At 33.3% G+C, this 17,803-nt stretch overlaps 1 protein-coding gene across 1 annotated transcript in view; it reads left to right on the plus strand.

Moving 5' to 3' along the window:
* Shrm (shroom) overlaps positions 1 to 17,803 on the plus strand; it is a 107,944-nt gene that overhangs the window by 48,945 nt on the left and 41,196 nt on the right. The window lies entirely within an intron of this gene.

Consider the following 17,803-nt stretch of genomic DNA (forward strand, 5'->3'; position numbering starts at 1 on the left):
GTGGCATTAACGTGTCTATGTTTGTGAAAAATCATAATAAGTATAAACTTAAAAAACGATTTTTCCACGCTTCCATTGAAAACAAAACAAAGGAACCACTTTGAGATACCGCATGCTGTTATGAAGTGTACGTAGAAAGGTGCTCTTTGGTGGTTTATTACATTCTGCAAATGGATATATATGGAAGGAAGAATATATATGGTTATAACTTATAACGCTCATCAAGCAAATCTTTTTCTTCGTTTTAACGTTCCTTTACTCTGATGGAGGTTCGTAATAATTATCGTGAATTTTTTGTTTAAGAAAATAAGCTTCAACTTGCTTCTGAAAGAACACTGCGTTCGCCTTGTGATTCGGAAAAAATATTATTTATCCTTTCATATTCAAAGGCTTATTTTATTTACTTCTATTTTCTTCTCGGGGAATTTTAATAACACTATATTTTGAATGTTCATTAACTTCACGATGACTTTTCAAGTACTGAACAATTGAGTTAGGTATTAAAAGTTTGTAGCATAAAGTCTTTCAGATAGGATCTTTCTTTATTAACTAGTGTATGTAGGTGTAGTGGTGCTACCCGGCTTCGCTCGGTTCCACTTTTGACGATCTCTTACGGATATAATAGGAGTGCATTTGTGCAAACGCATGAATTCTGTTTTTAAATCAAAAATGCCACTCTGCCTGAAGAAAAACATCTTTGATCAATGCGTTTTGCCAGTGATGACGTATGGATGTGAAACTTGGACACTGAACGCCAAGATGCTACATAAAATCCAATGCACAAAAAGAAGCATGGAACGCTGTATGCTTGGCATAACGAGGAAAGACAGAATGCGGAACACGTGGGTGAGAAGTATGACAAGAGTAGTGGACATAGTGGATAGAGTGAAGAGATTGAAATGGCAATGGGCGGGTCACGTAGCTAGGAGGATGGACGAAAGGTGGACAAAAGAAGTGCTTGAATGGTACCCGAGAGAATGCAAAAGGGTAAAAGGAAGACCGCAAGGAAGATGGGTGAACGAAATTAGGAAAATGTGCGGAGTGAGATGGATGAATGTTGCGCAAAACAGAGACGAGTGGAAGCGTGTTGGAGAGGCCTTCATCCAGCAGTGGATGGCGAATGGCTGTAAATGATTATGATGATGTAGGTGTAGTGGTGCTACCCGGCTTCGCTCGGTTCCACTTTTGACGATCTCTTACGGATATAATAAAAGTAACTTGAAATGGAAATGTAGTCTAGTATTGGGAATACCGTCTTATAATTACAAATTCACTTCTTAATTAGTGAAATTATAATAATTCAATAAATTGAAAAATATTAAGAGAGTAAAGTGTTTTAATAACTTAGGCTTTATTGATTACTAGTGGTGCTACCCGGGTTTGCTCGGTAAATGGAAATAATATGAAAACACACGTCTTTGATCAATCCAGCCAATTAGAAACGACTTTGACGACAGCCAATCAGAAACGAATTATAGGCGCCTTTTCGGTTTCATATATATATATATCATATATAATAATTGTCTAATGTGTGCCCACGTGCGAGCGTGTGAATGTCGTTCTGAATGCTCCGTCTCTCTTTCTCCCCTTGGAATCGTATATCGTGGAAAGAGATGCGGCATAGTGTGGGCTTTGCTCATGTCACTTACTTCACATTTTATATCATTATCATTTTTATGAATTATTTATAATATTTAATTAATTTTTTTGAAGAAAAAAAATTGTATCTTTTGTATTTATCCTTTTGTATTATAATTGTATCGTATTTATTCTTTTGTTTATGTCGGCCGATCCGAATTGCGAAATTGCACAAGTATGTGCACACATGCCACTAGTAAGATATATTATAAGAGAAATAGTAAAAAAAAAAATATTCAAGTTTATTAACTGATATCAAAGTAAACTTGATTTTTTTTCATTTATCCTTGATTTCAAGTCACGAGCCGTTACTTAACGTATTTTATGTAAATAATTCATAAAAATTACCTACATATGTGTGTACGTACATATAATTTCATATCGGCTAAATTTATTATTATATTTTTTTAAATTAAGGGGGGGGGGGCAGAATTGCACCAAAACCCACATTTTGAAGATACGCCACTGAGTGCATTTTATTTAAATAAATTTCTATTATTTCTGATCATTATTTGACAATTTTAATAAAATCAAATATTTTTGATAAATGTCCTCTTTGTTTTTACTTCCCAGTTGGCAACCCTAATATACCATAAACTTTATGTGCCTAGATTACTCATGGCACATTAATTTTATCACAATTTTAATCCTGAATACCTGTCTCGAATCAGACATTTACTAATGAGTTTTTTTATGTTCACCTCATATTCGAGAACAAGTGTATGTACATATGCTGTAAAATTTTATCGAGATAGCTTATCTATTCACTAAACTCACTGCAACTTTGATCTTATGTACAATAATATTATCCAAAAGTAATTACGAATTAAATACCCGACAATACATTGTAAACGAATACACGCTTCACGTATACAAACCGAATCGAAACGAAAGTTGCCCGTGAAAACTTTCACGTTAGTTTGTATAATGAGATAATACATAAGTGGTGTTTGCGAATTTTCAGCACCCATAACTCCGTACAGTTATATGCATATCAAATCAGTTTTCCCGCGGAACAATGGCTGATTTTGGAATTTTACGAACATGCATAGAATATTCCCAGACATACCGAGTTTATAACACGCTGCTCATTATACAATAATTTTAGCTTAGACAGTTATTAGCATGCTCTTACTAATATGTATGTTTATAGCTATCTGGAATCATACATATGCACATTGTATGTATGACATGTAAAATGATGTTTCACAGGAAAAGCATATAATATGTGTGTATACTGTCGATTTGTATATACACGGTGACGAATTGGTAATCTGTAAGTCACCATGGCAAGACTTACGGTCTGTAAATGTCACCATGGCAAAATTGTAAAATAAATATTTAGATATTCGTGTTCCCGCTATTATATTTTTTACTTTTCCCGTGATATTGTATTATGTTGAGGTTGTTGTGTGGCATTTAGTGTAACCGGCCAGACAAGACTTGTAAGAAGTTGTATACTTCTGGGTCGAAAGTGGAGCACAGCGGTCCCTAACTTATTGGGACACAGGCTACTATAGAAAGCAAACATTTCGTAAATATTTACTACCAGAGCTTTGGCAATGTTTTTTACAATTTTGCACTAAAAGTGTAACACTCGACCCGCGATGGCCAATTACATTTCGTTTCAGGTTCGGATTGCATTTTGGTCAAGAAATACAACATTGTTCGTGCGTATAGCGGTCGTATAGTTTTGTTAATTTTTAGTTCGTGTTTCGTATTTTGAAAAATTTACATAAAATTTTAATGTACAATATGTACGTAAGTTGTTGATGTTATTAATTTATTTATAGTATACGTATATATTTTATATTATTGGAAATTTATATTTTTTAGACGATATATAAGTAATTGTCAACGTCATGTTATGGACAGCAAAACTTACAGTAATATTATTTAAGATCTTGCATTGAATTATAATGTAATAATATTATATACTTAAATAAGTAATAATTAAAAAAAATAAAGAAATTATTTTACGTTCTTACAATGTAATATTATACATTGACAGCATGCTCGGTTCGACTACATATACTACTTCAATTTATAAAAAAGGTGATACGATAGGTTATTGAAAGGTCCACCATACTATGGTTGTTGTTCCAACACCATCTTATGGTTAATTGAATTTTTTTTCTCAAATGCAGTCTCGTTATTTTTAATGTAATTTCAAAATTGTATTACAGTGTACTCTTGATAAATGAAAAACACGGATAATCGAAACTATTAATTTTTTATATCGTTTCTATTGTTGTATATAGTGACAAGACATGCATGATGAAAATCCGGATAATTTAAATCGCGGTCAAACCACTCGATCAACATTTTCAAACATTCTTACACATTTGTCTGCTTTACAATCCGATGAATCTTTATCTATGATCGAACCAATGTTATTGGTTTTGATTTCGACCAAAATTTTCCGTCAATAACATCCAATACACTGATGTTTTCCAAAAATCGATCAAGTCGTCATCTTCCTCAGTAAGAGTTTTGAGAAGACCTTCACGGTTAAACAGTTTCATAGATTATATGACGGTTGAACAATACTTGTAACATTAAGCGGTAAAAAATTAGCTATCCTAGTTAATCGTTTGTTTTTAATATATGTACCTATACATATGTAGTTCTATTCGAATAAGAAGGAGCATTATCGATTAACAATACTGCTTTCTGTGGTAAAAAATTCTCATTTCAGGAACCCATTTAGTTTTGAACCAATCGAAGATCTCTCTATACATCCATACGCCTTTTTGGTTATAATAATCAATAGGAATACTTTTTTTTTTAATCCTCTTAAATTATCTAGGTTCTTCTGCTTTTCTAAATCGTCGTATGATGACTAGAGGTAGGACCGGAAGCGTGCTCTTTCTAGGAAACAAGTCGTTTTGGGTCTATTTTTTTCAGGAAACATGGCAAACTACAAAGCTAGAGAGCATAAAAAAAGGTTCATTCAAAGTTGGTCCGCTCTTTAAATTGATGACATTTTCATACTCTTTCGTTTGGTTTGAATTTCGTTTGAGTTTTCGTTTGAGTTTCGTTTGGTTTTAAGGACATGCAGTGCTATCACAATATCTTGAGAACGCCTTCAACTTATTTTTTTTGTTTTACTATGATATATCTCAAATAGTTCAATGTTCCATATTCTTCGGCGAGCTTTAATATGCATTCCCCATTTTCGAATCTCTCAATTAACGTAAGGTTTGTAGTGAGTACAATTTTCTTGCACTTATTTGTTGCGTAGTATCTTCTGCATTGTTGCAGGGTAGATCTAAAATTTCTATGTATCTAACGAAAAAATCCTACTCATCAACCATGCTCCAAATCTACTCATATTACTTTTTAATTATTTACATATTAGCCACATTGACATTACAGATTATTTTAACGCGTCACTGTGACCAGACATACATACATACATATAACCATAATACAAATACTATGTATATATTATATAAGAAAATTAGCGAGACATCTATGATATAGATAAAACATTTTTGAAATCATATTCAAATAGTGGTGACATAATGGGTAGGATAGTTTTTGCCAATTTGTTAGAGGAACCACTTCAACAACGAAATTAGATAAATTGGCAAACTCTGATAGGAAACGATCGACTTGGAGACACATATCCAAGTGTGACCAGCAACATTGAAGATTATACTCGAAATATATTATTTTCAATCGAGGTCAGCTCGCGGGATCGAACCCGGCCACCTCTCGGTGCTCGGTATCAACGCAGCCACTGAGCCATGCTGCTGGCTTACGTATACTCATTTAAAAATAATGAAAATAAAAAATACGGATATTCCGCACTCGGATAATCGAGAGTACACTCAGTATATAAATTTATTTTTTGTCAGACAGAGATTCTTCGAAACGAATTACCCAATAAAGATTGAGTGTTTTTGCGTAGTAAAATCTAGACGCCAACGATGTCTACGACGAACAAGTCGCTTTATTAGTCTCAATTGGTTTGTGAACAATATAGGGATAATTCCGCTGTGCTTTTGAGGTTTTATTTTGGTATATTGTGGGATTATGGGTATTCTTTGGATTCGGATCGGCCGCCTTACGTCATAATTCATAAAACGAGCCTACATACTTTACTTCACTATATTTTAGTGCGTTCTAGAATTTCGACAACCGCGGGAAAAAAAAACTCAGTGAAAGTAAACAAACCCATACGCCGGAATTGCGTTCCGTTTGATTTTGGTTTTTGTAATATGAGTTTCTTTTACTTATAATTTTTTAATCTCTTCCTCTTCCATATTATTTTTAGGCTAAACTGTTTTATGTACGGCCGACATTTGTTATTCTACTTTTGATTTGCAATGTTAGAAAGTTTATAGATTTACCCGACTGGTCTATCTAAAAACCTTTTTCCATCCGTAAGTCTTGACAGAAGCTTAGTGATTTATGTGATTCAAATCTTGCCAAATATTTAACCGAAACTTCTACCAGTATTTACATTTTTACATTTTATACCAGGAAGGCCTTACAGGTAAACCCCAATGCACCTTCCTGACCAATTATAAACAATGTAGCATTTTTATTACACAAATCGATGAATTACGAGACACTGAAAAACTCGCAAATTAACGAGACATCTATGAATTGTACATAAATTTTATTGTACATTAATCGTACTCAAATAGTGGTGACATAGTAGGTAGGAAGGTTTTTAGCCAATTTTAATCGGGAACTGTTTTAACAATGAAATCAGAGAAATTGGCAAATTCCGATGAGAAATGATCGACCTGGAGTCACAAATATCCAGGTCTGACCAGCAGCACTACAGATATACTCAGAAAAACTCTTTTCAATCGAGGTCAGCTCATGGGATCGAACTCGGCGCCTCTCGGTGCTAGGCAGAAGCTTAACGACCGAGCTATGCTGCTGGCTATTAAACCTGAATTCAGATTGTTAGCACTCGCCGCACTGTGATGGATAGCGAATGACCAAGACTTATGTTGTACTGAATGCAGGGTCTTCATATGTTATGTATTCCTCATCAAAACCTCAATGATTCGAATTTTTGTCATTACGAAATAAAAACATTGATCAATATCAACAGAAATAATTATTTTCGCGGGAAGCTCCTTGTACACGTGCCTCACAGATGCGAGAGAGGTGGGAATTTAGTACGCGCCGCGCTCAACGACCAGTGTGAGAATGATATCCGCCTTGGACTGACGACTCTGCTTCAGCCGTTATTTTTTTCATTTCTTACACTTATTATATATTATTCGACGTTTAATACACGATAAAATGATTTTTATAGCTAATTTACAATAATTAACCTCACAGATTTTGTATTATTTTGTACAGTAGCTGGCGGATATTTTTAACACAATAAGGCAAGTGTTAAACTTACTTTAATCCAAAAGTATATATAAGGGAGAATGAAACCTTTAAATGTGAATTAAATCCAATTTTTTACATAGATATATACCAGGAAGACCTAAGAGATAAACACCAATACGCCTTCCTAGATAATTAATTATAAACATTGCAGCCTTTTTTTATTTTCGAGAGGCTTAAGAACACGAAATTAAGAATTAATTAATCCATAGAGACATATATGGATTTAGACGTGTACATAATTTTTTTTCATTTTGTACATAAATCAAATTCAGAAATTTGTGACTTAGTGGGTAGGGTGGTTTTTGCCAATTTGATGGAAGAACCGTTACAACCATTAAATGAAATCAGATGAATTGGCAAATTCTGATAGGAAACGATTGACTTTGAGTCACAAATATCCAAGTCTGACCAGCAGCATTAAAGATTAGCACGGGATCGAACCCGGTAATCTCTCGGTGCTAAACATAAACGTAACCACCGATCCATAGTTTTTAAAATTTACATTGATTTGTGGATTCAATTAAACGATAGCATAATAATATTGTCTGTGACCGAAAACGGATTTACGAGATTTACAAAATTGGTTTTATACTAGTTGAGTTTTTGCGTTTCGAAATTTCGGCGAAAATCGAAGGAAAGTTTTTTTGATAATTTTTTTTAGTGGATGTATTAATAAAATTAGGATGACCCAAAATCCAGAAAACGCGTGTGTTTATTTCTTAACACTTTCTCCGTACGTGGGGGAAAGTAAATCGTAAATAGATTATATTCGTATGTCTCGTAGTATTACGTGCTCGTTTTAATTTATTCTAAGCACATATAATTTGTTCAAATTAAACGCGTCGACAGTGGTAATTTTCTCGGACAGCACTGTATATTTACCTATTGACCAGATTGACACGAAAGTACACACATATATGTATGTATGTATATATTTATGTACGTATTTGTAATGTTTATACCTCATATACATATACAGCAACTGCCCTTCATTAATATTGTGTTCCATTTATGACAGAAGGGAGTAGTAATTTAAGTGGAGGAAATATATTGAAGCTTTTCTCTGATCACTTTTTAAATTTTACAACACTGTAATCAATCGAAGTTGATGCTGTATTTTTTTTATATTTGCTAGCTTATTAAACGTGGCAGTAACACATCTTATAAATTTGATTTTTATTATTACTAAATTATGTTCACAATACATCTTATATCTATTTTAATAGCTACTGATCTACTGATCATTTTCTATTTTACAATTTTAATTTAATTTTGTTAGTATAATCATAGTATTATATTATTCTAATGTTAATGTACAGCATAGTAGGAAAAAGAGCTCAAAAACCTATCCACAATTCTTATAAATGCTCATAATACATCTAATACATAATATTAATTAAAGACTATCTAAAGTCGACGATCTAAAGCAGATTGTGTTTAGGTAATCTGTGTGTTATACCTGAAGGGTATAGACATTTTGTTGTAATCACCGAGACTCTTCACAAGTGTGTTTATAAATTTAATAACATCTAAAGGCAAATATGACAAACAACGTTCTCTTCTTTCACTATCAAACCCAAACAAATATTTTATTTATTAAAATTAGTCCGAGGGAGAATTTTGTTCCTCATAGAAAATATTCAACGCTAATATTAGACGTCCATTGATTTGGTACTAATAATTATTTCAACCAACATAATGTTCCCTACTTGCTTAAAAAACATTTTTAATTTAGTAAATTATAATTAATCTGTGAAAAATATAAAAGCAGTTGCTTAGTTCGGTCGCCCGAATTCCCATTTTTTTGCCTTTCTTGTGAATATAGCACTGATGAGTAGCCAATCTCTAGTCATGATCAGAGATCGGCGGAAAAGTTTACTATTAAAAGCCACAAAAATGGTTTACCATTGTTAATTATTATTATCATCCTTTTTTTACTCTCTTGCTTTGTAGAACAATTGTAATTGACAATATTCAACCATTTTTTGTGCTGAAAATAATCCTAGTCGCCGATTTCTGGGCATGATAGCTATTTTCTCTTTGAAATACATATATTAAATCTATATATAATATATATATATATATATATATATATATATATATATATATATATATATATATATATATATATATATATATATATATATATATATTTATGTATATATAATACATACACCGTCTTTCAGCAAGTATTTAGAAAGGTTTTAATAATTTAAATAAAGAGTAATAGGAAATGCTAAATTTTGAATTCGATTGTATTTAACTATTTATATATTATTTATAGGAATTATTTGTTATTAAAACAAAAAAAAGTCCACTCATTGTATCTGAAAATGTTGATTTAAAAAAACATTGGTTTCCATGGTAATAAAATTAAGCAACATTCGCTTTTGTTTAGATTTATTTAAATCAGATCTATTTGTTCATATGTATATACATTTTAGTTAATCTGTTTGTAATTAATATATACAGTTAATTCCAATATTTTAAACTTCAGCATCATATAAGTACATTTTAAAATAATTCAAAATATATTCCTATATATGTTTGTATGTAATGTAAATTAATTTTGACCGATTAATTATGAGCACCAAAACTTCACGTGCCTTTTTTTAAAACATCTATTGTATATAAAAAATGAATGTCTGTGTATGTGTCTCGAATAGGCTCATAAAACACTTACCGATTACGATAGAACTTTCAGCATTTGTTGTATACATGTCCAGGAAGATTACTGTGAAAAAAAAACGGGAAAAAACTGGAACGGAAACGGGAAAACTTTTCAAAAGATTTCGAGTCGCGACTAACATGTTCGCTGCCTGCGTTTTTCCGACAAATAGGAACGGGAATGACAACGCATGCCAGGTTCAGCTAGTATAATATATAGTATAGAGTTGACAGTAGTAAATATGATATGCACGTATCCAAATGTGTATTATACATACATACATTTAGCATATATTTTATACGAAGAGCTTTTATGATTTACCATTGTCTCTTCTTACAGTGTATCAATGCGTGATTGGTATAGCGAGGTCGGAAAAGGTTTTTTTTTTCTTTTTTATATATGTACATATGTATACTTTTTTTTTAGTTTCTATGTTCCCATGTATCAACAAAACTGCGGATGCAACAATTGTACTACATATCACTAGAGTGGCAAACGATTTTGATTTTGTGCCGGATTCTACGTATTAACCGTATTAGAACACACCTGGTGGCACAATGGACTCGAAACGATTCGTTTTGTATACATAATATTATATTTTTACGACTCGAAAAGTGACCAGATGTTTTCAATTACACTTTTCGGTGTGTCATTTTTTATTGTTAAGGACGTGTCCCTGAACTGAATTCCTTTTTGCCGAATGCAAATCTATTGAAATCAATTATCACTTTTCGAAACACTGCAAGGCGGTTTTCCTCGATAGTTTGGCTACAACAATACTTTCTCGATTTGGTTTTGAGCTTTTTGATTGATTTTATAATTCAGTAGTGTGAACAAGTCCTGCAACTATTGATCTGCATAATAACCTGATTCGTACGATTGCAATGTGGCTATACCAGGCACGCTTTTGCACCTAATCGTAATATTTGAACGATCCTTGAATAAATTCAAATTATGTGACGCAACAATCAAAAATCAAATGCAATTAAGTTGGGAATACTCAAAAAGCTTAGCTTGAAGGCATCGAAAGCCGTTTGCGTGGGTAGAAAGTATAGAAATATGTACACATGTATGTAAGTGGCGGGTATAACGGAGCGAGTCGATAAGATGACAGTTAAACAAGTTATATGATTTTAAGCATATTGTAGTTTAATTCTTATCTACTGTACAATTGAAGAAAACGCAATATATTCACTGAATATTAGAAAGCAGGGGGCAGTTAAATTTTTAATAATAAAATTTCTTTGTTAACCCTTTCGAGTGCTGACGTCTTTTCTGTTGAAAGCCGCCACGCTGAAAATTTCACCAACATTTCCAAATAGAATTATTTAAAGATCCAATAGAAAGCAGGTATAAAAATTGTAGCTAATCCAAACAAACCCTAGTTAACTACCGCCGAAGATTTCGACTTTTGTAAAGGTGTATTTAGACTGCCTTATATATCTTGCAACAATATAAAATAAACAAAATAAGTCAATTAATGAATGTATTTTTCCAAAACTAGTTCCATCTTCTTCATTGTTGTTAAAATGTAATGCTCACAATCTAAATGCCAAGCCACAACCTAAAATACTCAGCAGTTAGGGATTTCCATTGGGAAATTCTGCTATCAATGCTATCAATGGAAAGGTTTAGCGGGTAATATTCTTGTTTATTTTTTACATACTCAAAATACAACGCCGATTGGCGTATTTAAAACTGATGGATTTGTTGGCAAAACGCTAATCGGCGTTGGTCAGCATTCAAAGGGTTAATATTTAATTAAAAATATTAACATATTTTTGTTGTAAATATATGTAAGTAAGTATATTTGAAAGAATGAGTTAGAATAGAATACAGTCAATCCAAATTTTGTTAGTGACTAAATTATGTTTTGGAATTCGGTGAATGATCATCATTAAAGAGCGGACCCAAAGCGCGCTGTTCATTGTTCACATGTTGTAAATGCATTGTTAAAGGTTTGCCGAACCTTTTTTACAAAGCATTTACAATAGTGGAACAATAGACGGCGCGCTTCCGGTCCTACCTCTAATCATCATACATGTTGGTTGAAGGCTTTAGTCTGAGAAGTGATCGAAAGAGGACCGCCAGGGTGATTCGCGTCCTTGAAGCACCTCGTTTTGATAGGGTTTCCTTCACCTCTTCCTAGGCGTTTCATAGTCGGGGTCACGAATCAGTCGTTGACGACTCCTGAATCCCCTTGGGTTCCGTCGCGATACACACATATACATAATGCCCTGGACACGAGCGTTCTAGTTTCTCGCGGTACGAATTTCGCCAGTGAGAACTGGCCCGGTCGTTTCCTGGCCTGTGCTCTGTTCTGCAGCCTCTCTCTCTCTCATTCTTCTTATTTTCCTTCTTGTTCTCTCTAGAGTGGCCACATTCGGCCGTATGTCTCGTGTCTCTCTCGGACAAAATCGGTACACGAAACGGTACTCGAGTGTGCCACGGCAACATCTGCACGACTTTCAGCCGCCTCTTCTTCTCTGCTCCATTTATATAGGATTGGACCATAGGAGACGTACTCTACGTATGTACATACATTCGTTATCACCAACATCAATGTCGTCACCGTCATCCTGGGGTTCATTATGCATTGCGATCTTGTTCTGTGACATTGCAATCTACGGTAGGTGCATACACCCACTCGATGACTCATATTCGACGCCATATGGCCGTTCGAGTTCATATGTACATATAATAATAAATATGTACATATGTATCTCGATTCTGAAAGATTTCAAGTTGATTATTTTCGTGTGTCACGCTTTTGCTAATTTTTAAAATTATTTATTCCTTCTAAATGTGGATTAGAACTGGTCAGCAGTGTCATACATACATACATGCCTAGATTCACTGGTAAAAGTTTGAAAAAGCTTTATTTATTTTTTCGAATATTCTTATTGATCTTGACAAGTTTAGAATGTTAATAAATCCAAATCAATTTTGATGATATCTGATTTAATTGTTAAGGCGGTTCCATAGAAAAATTCGTAGATAGCATCTTACCTTCCAAATCGCTGTCCCATTCAACCATCTCTTCTGCGCTAAATGCTAAATTCGCATTGACAAAGCTGAATTGACTTAAAAAAAACATACATATATAACAGCATTAGGTTTCCTATAATTTTATTGATAAAATAAAATTTATTGTATTTTATTAGAAGATAAGGTATAGCTATGGATGGCAAATTTTAATTTTAAACGTCAACCTAGTTTGAACCGTTAATTAAAATTAGACCTCGGGTGAATAATGTCATATAAATACATAAGGTTCATTCGGAATAATTAGTAATCATAATTGAAACAACCATCTGATCGCACCTATTACGACTTGGTTGATCTGTGTTGCCACTCTTAAAAATGCATCAGTGTAGCTACTCTAGCGAATGCTTCAGTGGTGCTTCAAGATAACTGTCAAAATGACATCACACTTGCTACAACTTATTACAATGCGTTACTATTACTATGCTACCACTTCAAGACTTATAACAAAAGATAAATATGGTGAGTTTACTGCCCATACTTCCTATTCATCATTTTGGACATTTGATACTGAAAATAAACAAATTCCAGCCTACTTATTACACAATACGTCATTTGCATCGACTTTTAATGCAATAATATGCATATACATACATATATGTATGTACTTAATTCGCGACAAAATAATTACCGATGGCGAAATTTTGGCGATTTACCGTTAATGCAATCCCTAGATACGGCAAGAAATAAGTCATATCAGCTAACTTTCTAAGTCAATTATTTTTATTTCATTTCACAGCACTAGTCCACTTCGTTTAGTTAGTTTTTTCAATTATTTTGGACGATAAATATTGATCATCTGTCTAATCCTAACCATAATGATGTCTGTGTGGCGAAAAATGGAACAAGGAACAATTAAATTAGGTAGTTTATTACAATAATCGCCTTTAACCTTTGAAGGAGGGAGCGTCGAGATCGAACGAGTGAACGAGCTGTATTTTGATTAAATATACCCCAGTATATTTAATCAAAATACAGCTTTTCTCAATACAAATGGGTTCAATATATATCTTATTAATCATTTTATACATCAACATAAATTTTTTTTAGTGCTAAAGCATGTTTTTGACTATTTTTGTATTGAAAAATAACGACAAGTATCGACATGCAAACAAACGCGTCGAGATCGAACGAGTGTCCCTAACCGGCTCGAGTAAGACGCTAGTATTTTTTAATCAAAATACAGCTTTTCTCAATACAAATGGGTTCAGTATATATCTTATTAATCATTTTATACATCAACATAAAAACCATCGACATGAAGAAGCGCATAGGTAAGGCCAACAGGCGACTGCATGACTCAATAGCCACGCGCCAAAAGCGACGAAAACAATAACTGTCTTTTTTTCTCGCATTGATTCATCGATCAACAAGAGTATGCAAGCGAACAGTCAAAAACATGACTTATCGCCACCGTCTTTAAATCATACTTTGGAACGTAGAAATGTATAAATGTATTTTTTTACCATGTATCCCTTTTCTAAATCATACAAAATCTATTAAAATATTTTTTTTGTAGTTCATTCTAGGAATACAAGAAATATAGGGTGTATAGCTTTGAAAACCCCACTTGCATACCCCACTTCGGGAGGGGGGGGGGGTATATGAAGTTTTTCATACATGCGTATTATATGTATATGTACATACATATATGTCACATAGAAAAATTCGCAATCGGATTGGAATTGAAAACGTCGATAGATCGAATGAATTTATGGACAGCAGCATGATTTGATGATCCAAATTTGAATGTTCGCTGTAAAATTTGAGAGTGTGCGAGTGAATTGAATCGGAGAAGAGTGACGAGTTACGTTACGCGGTTAACGGTGCTCTGTGGTTCTCTCGGATGCCGTTCACACCTTGCACAAAGGTAACCACCGTGGTTCACCAAACACCAATTTAACCATCGACCTTGCTATATACACACACACACATACCATAAAATAATAATGAAATCTGAGACGATCGTTGTTAATTGGCTATTGAGCTAGTGAATGGGAAAGGTTGACAGGTACTTGAACAGCACTTGAGCTTTAACGAATGATATACATATGGGCATATACTAGTTTGGCTGTTTCTGGTGGATGGAAGTGAGGTGGGAATTAGTTATGAAACCATTTTTAAAGCGAAACTTATTTACGATAATTTGCAACGTTGAAACATTGCATGCAACTGTAAAATATAATACGATGGGGAGGGCGTTTTATAGTCTCATCTCCGCCCAACCCTCCCCTTTCCACGTTGCAACTTTGAATTAATACTTTCCTATTATCTGGAGGGAAAATAGTGGCAGAAGCTGGGAACTCCCCTTTTGTCTTCTTAAGAATTTCCCCACAAACCTAACCTGTTTCTAATGTTTCACTTTCGTAGTAAGAATTTATTTGGGGACAATTTATATGATTCAATTTAAATAAATCAAAAATGTGCATTTATCGTAAGCATTTCATAAAATTTGTGTGTATTAAAAATATATATTATATCATTTAAAAAATGTACAATTTAAAAATATTTTCTAATATATATTATATTATATTAATGAAAAAACAGCAATAGAAAAAATTATCATGTAATATATAATTTCGAAAGAGACTTTGTATGTAAAGTTTAGTTGAGAGCATCGAAAACAAATCAAAGTTTCTATGACGACGATATCGATATCGTTGAATATATATATTTTTTTCGATTCAATTAAATTTTATATAAAATCAAATGAATGGTATTAAATACTGATGAACTATTAGATTAGCCATGTTTAAGCTTTTTATATTACAAATACCGAGCGAAGCCGGGTAAAATCACTAGTTAGAAACAACAGAAAAATATAAAAGAACCTAAAATGAATGAAATGCGCATTAACGTATTGTATATGCGACCCAGAAGGTGCCGCGTATTGTTCAAAGGTTGTAAATGCATTGTTCAAGGTTTGCCGAACCTTTTTTACAAAGGATTTACAACATGGACCAATGGATAGCGCTGTGACTATCCTACCTCTAATAATCAGACTTCGACGGCCGGGATGTTTTCACCTACAAAATGTTTCACTATTGTCAACCTTTTTTTGCTCTATTGCTTTGTAGGACAATAGTGAACCATTGTTTGTTGGGAAAAGCATCCAGGTCGCCGAAGTCTGGTTATAATGACCAAGCACCATATTTTTCATTCGTCATTTCAGATTTTTTAATTGCGCACTTTTTAACTGTTAAATGATCGAAACATTTTCTTTATTGCATACTACAAAGAAAATATTGCTCAATGTAACATTTTTTTTATTTAATAGAAATATATTTATTCTAATACGCGAATGATTCGTTCTAAGGAGCAAAGCTATTTTTCTAAATGCACCGTTAATTATATGCAATTTATTCCGCCAATTTTATAGTAGAATTATATGTACATATGTCTATTCGTTGATCTACCATTTTATGTGACCTCATAAAATTACTACACAATACACTGCCTATACAATAAAACTCGCTATAAATCCATGATTGTCTCTGTCGTAGTAGTGATATTTATTTTGTTGGATAGTCACTTTGAAGAATGACGCTTTCTAATAATAGTAATCGATTGGTCTTGTGATTTACAGTCAGTTCACAGTGTTGCGGAAAATGTATGAAGTCCCGCAAATGACTGTACATAAATATAATATATTATTGTAAGTTCAATGATATACACATAAACACGCAAAAGACAGCGGTGAAAACGATGAAATAAATTTATCATTGTTTAATTTTATATTATAGTTTGGATAGGTTAATTAGTAATAACTTAATAAAGCCTATTTCCTAAGATCCTACAATCATCGGCCTTAATCAAATAAGTATACAAACGGCCAACTTGAACCGATCTTTATAATCACTGTGATAATTTAATGGAATTTGCTCATCAAAGTAAGAGTGTTGGAGTTGGAGCTTTAATTATAAACGTAATAAAATACGCTAGTACTCTAATAAACCGGTGCGCTCCATTATACCAACTAGAAATATCTCGTTTGCAAATTCTTCCTATATTTTTTAATAGTTAATGTTATCTCGTAAAATACATAATTTACACATTTCACTATATATGTGTCTTGTATACCTGTATATGTATGTTACAGTACATAAGAGCGTCGAATCTCTAATCAGTATACACTGACTAGTAAGTGTGTACACTAGCTTTGGTTTTTAACTAAAGTTTACGACGCTAGATTCCGCACGTACTCTTAAGAGACAAAGTATACACTTACGCGTAAATTCATGCACTTGCTTCTGTGCACTAGTAAATCCGCCGACGAAAGAAATTTGAGTGGTTTGACAGCTGACCAAAGTTTGACGTCACTCTTGCAGTGAATTTTATGCTCAAGAATATAACTGGTTGTGTTCAAATAACTAATTTATTGTTGAATTGACACGAAATAGACAATAATTAACCATGTTACATCCACTGTAGAAGTTTTAGCTTTGGTTTTTAACTAAAGCTTACGACGCTAGATTCCGCACGTACTCTTACTAGACAAAGTATACACTTACGCGCAAATTCATGCACTTGCTGCTGTGCACTAGTAAATCCGCCGACGAAAGATATTTGAGTGGTTTGACAGCTGACCAAAGTTTGACGTCACTCTTGCAGTGAATTTTATGCTCAAGAATATAACTGGTTGTGTTCAAATAACTAATTTATTGTTGAATTGACACGAAATAGACAATAATTAACAAGGTTACATCCACTGTAGAAGTTTTAGCTTTGGTTTTTAACTAAAGCTTACGACGCTAGATTCCGCACGTACTCTTACTAGACAAAGTATGCACTTACGCGCAAATTCATGCACTTGCTGCTGTGCACTAGTAAATCCGCCGACGAAAGAAATTTGAGTGGTTTGACAGCTGACCAAAGTTTGACGTCACTCTTGCAGTGAATTTTATGCTCAAGAATATAACTGGTTGTGTTCAAATAACTAATTTATTGTTGAATTGACACGAAATAGACAATAATTAACAAGGTTACATCCACTGTAGAAGTTTTAGCTTTGGTTTTTAACTAAAGCTTACGACGCTAGATTCCGCACGTACTCTTACTAGACAAAGTATGCAATTACGCGCAAAT

Source organism: Arctopsyche grandis, chromosome 2, assembly GCF_051622035.1.
Source record: "Arctopsyche grandis isolate Sample6627 chromosome 2, ASM5162203v2, whole genome shotgun sequence".
NCBI lineage: Eukaryota > Metazoa > Arthropoda > Insecta > Trichoptera > Hydropsychidae > Arctopsyche > Arctopsyche grandis.